Source organism: Sinocyclocheilus anshuiensis, unplaced genomic scaffold (genome assembly GCF_001515605.1).
Source record: "Sinocyclocheilus anshuiensis isolate Anshui unplaced genomic scaffold, SAMN03320099.WGS_v1.1 scaffold53, whole genome shotgun sequence".
NCBI classification, from domain to species: Eukaryota; Metazoa; Chordata; class Actinopteri; order Cypriniformes; family Cyprinidae; genus Sinocyclocheilus; species Sinocyclocheilus anshuiensis.
This window is the reverse complement of record NW_015537934.1, coordinates 184823-188115: the sequence shown is the minus strand read 5'-3', so window position 1 is coordinate 188115 and position 3293 is coordinate 184823. Positions and strand designations below refer to the sequence as shown.

At 34.8% G+C, this 3293-nt stretch overlaps 1 long non-coding RNA gene across 1 annotated transcript; it reads right to left on the bottom strand.

Moving 5' to 3' along the window:
- Positions 1-532: 532 nt before the first annotated feature.
- LOC107658489 (uncharacterized) lies at positions 533-1176 on the bottom strand. Its single transcript, XR_001630794.1, has 3 exons — positions 1089-1176; positions 832-933; positions 533-605 (listed from the first exon to the last, which is right to left on the bottom strand). It is a non-coding gene; the product is annotated as an uncharacterized LOC107658489 (long non-coding RNA).
- Between the last annotated feature and the right edge of the window lie 2117 nt (positions 1177-3293).

Here is a 3293-nt window from a genome sequence, read left to right as displayed (position 1 = left end):
AGACGAAATAAAGCAGTAAGAGAACATTAAATTGTTAGGTCAACTTTAAAACACATGTAATCACCTTATTTGTTTTATACCAATGCTATCTGTAAGGTATAAATGCGTTTGGGTGAATAAATGTCTGTAAGAACATCGGATGGACTGTATTTGTGTCATTTTGTTAGGTTAATGCTTCAGCTACAGATGATGTGCTGCGCAATTGTTAATTGGGTTTCTTTCTTTAGTAATGGCATTCATTCTCGCTACATAAGATACCTGTCTGATATGTAGTGCCCTGTTATACTGCATTACTGTGTAATATTTATGGTTTCTATAGCCGTGGCATCATTATGATGGTATGAAGAGATGGATTAATTCATGTAGGACGCCACTGAAGGCCTAGGTGTAAAATGCACGGCCCGCCACTGGAACATATCATAGGGTTTATGAAATGTGTCACATTATTAATTATGTATTTGAGTAATGTGTGATGATGCACTGCATTAAAAAAAAATCCCCCAGTTTACCTCACACCAGAATACGTGCTGTCTTGTGGTTGATTCATAGTCTGGTCATATTTCTTACAGACGGGTTTTGTTTCTGATCTGGGTGGCAGGATTGACCTTGAATCAAGAATCAAACACTCTGACATTGGTGACATTTTTCTCATGACCTTAACAGTTGTGACGTTATTAAAAATGCACTTGCTCAAGGTCACAACTGTAAAAAATAAATACTGTTTAAATGTAAATAAATAAATAATTCTACACTGTGCTTTATATCTGATTATTAGTAAAATATATGATTACAGTAAGATATTTTAAACTAATGTAATGCTTGAGGTTAAACCTTGTGTCTTCGCTCTTAAAATTAACTGGATGATGCAAAGATTCGTTACTCTTCATAGACACACAGCTGGGCTCTGGTTCTGATTTCTTCTGCTGAACTGAACTATAACAGAGAGAGATTAAAGGAACACTAAGTACTTTCATAGACGTGTCTCTCTGTGTGAGCAAATGTTAAAATATCAGATGAAAAACTGAAATAATCACATGATAAACACCATAACAAATATTTCAATTATGTCTGTTAATGAAATATTGCACCTGAAATGTTGTGGATGATCTATAGACTCGTCACTCTTCATAAACACACAGCTGGGCTCTGGTTCTGATCTCTTCTGATGAACTGAACTATAACAAAGAATCCTTTGAATTACTGAATTAATATTAATTATGATTTTTTTTCTTTAATTTTTACTATGTTGATACAGAAACCATAAACTAAAGTTGTTTCATATACTCTCTGCCATAATAACTAATATGAATACCATAATAACATGAATACCTAATATAAAACAAAAACACAATATAAAAATGACACACAGCTCTGGCTCTGATCTCTTCTGCTGAACAGATTTAATGACATTCATTTTAATAAAGGACCTTAAAAAATAAAACATGAATAAAATCACTTCATAAGGAGGCTCTATGGTCTTATTTTTTTAAATAAAATTCTAATTTTTAAGTTAACAAAAAATAAAAATAAATAAAGTTAAAAGGGTGTTTGTTGTGAATATTTAGATCTGGTGACTTTATTCATACATTGTTTCGCTCATTTAAAATCATCATGCGGGAAAATACTCACCCTCATATAAAAGTTGATGTATTTTACATATTTACAATATTCATAGGGGACTTACATGATTAAAAAGTTGTTGTTAAGCGTTAGCTTATTATGTTTATACTGAAATGTTATGAATTTAATTTTCACATTTTTCATAATCTGCCTGTAAATATTTGTATCTCAGGGGATTCGACACCCTTTAAGGGGTATAAATCAAGATTTTGTTTTACATATAGATTCTGTGATCTATATACTTTAGACTTTGTAGCCTATTTCAGAAAATCAGTTCAATACTTCAAACTCTAAAATGATAACTTATTGTCAATCATTTAATCATTATTTAGCAATACTGTATTTAGCTTAGGTCAACAATACATGGATTTTTTTCAGGCATGTGTATATGCATCTATGAAATATGATACTCAAAAAACATATGCAAATGTATGCATAAAAATGTACAACATATACATAGTTTGCTTTTGTTTAGTATTGCATTTCATACATCAGGTTATTATGGCTCATATATGCAATTCATTGCAATTAATTGATTATTGAGAGATACACAAATAAACCTTCCTCAAAAGCCTGTTGTGTCATATTCGACATTTACTTTTTAACATGAAAAAAAAAACAAAAACAAATTAAACAATAAAATATTTTTTAACATAAAAAAAATGATAAATGCATAATCAAGAAAACCCAAGCAGGTTCAGCCCAGTACATGTTCATCTTGAATTATTACTAATATAAAAGTTATTCTTACATTTACATTATAAAAATCATGAAAGATATGATAGAGCTAATATATTCATAAACAGAGCTAAACAGAGGGCAGTCGTGGCCTAATGGTTAATAGAGCCGGACTGCTGGATGCGAGAAATGCAGAGCACAAATTCCAAGTATGGGACACTTTCACTTTTACATTACAGCTAATTATTGTCTAACAATATTATAACAAATGTTTACTCCAAGTTACGAGAGAATAAAAAGTTCTAAAACTAAATGCAGCTACAATGTTGTAACACGCATCGACTAACAAGCTTTCTGTTTTCAATCAGTTTATTCCCGCAAAGTGGCGACCGGGATACAAACATAATTAAAAATAAAAGTCATAGTTTGAAAAAATAAAATCACGAATTTGTATTATTTGTGTCCTAATAAGATCGAAAATAGCAATAAATTAATTTGTTGATGTATCTTTATAGTCCTGCTCTTTTTAGGGTTAATATAATATGTTTTCAAAGTACCTGCATCCTAACGCCCGTTTCACACTGCACCCGTAAGCAGAGCAGAGGCAGAGCAGAGGCGGAGCAGAGGCGGAGCGGAAGCGGAGCAGAAGCGGCACGTATGCAGAGCAGAGGCAGAGCAGAAGCGGCACGTATGCAGAGCAGAGGCAGAGTAGAAGTGGCACGTATGCAGAGCAGAGGCAGCGCAGAAGCGGCACGTATGCAGAGCAGAGGCAGCGCAGAGGCAGAGCAGAAGCGGCGCGTATGCAGAGCAGAGGCAGAGCAGAAGCGGCGCGTATGTAGAGCAGAGGCAGAGCAGAGGCAGCGCAGAAGCGGCACGTATGCAGAGAAGAGGCAGCGCAGAAGCGGCACGTATGCAGAGCAGAGGAAGAGCAGAAGCGGCACGTAAGCGGCACGTATGCAGAGCAGAGGCAGCGCAGAAGCGGCACGTATGCAGAG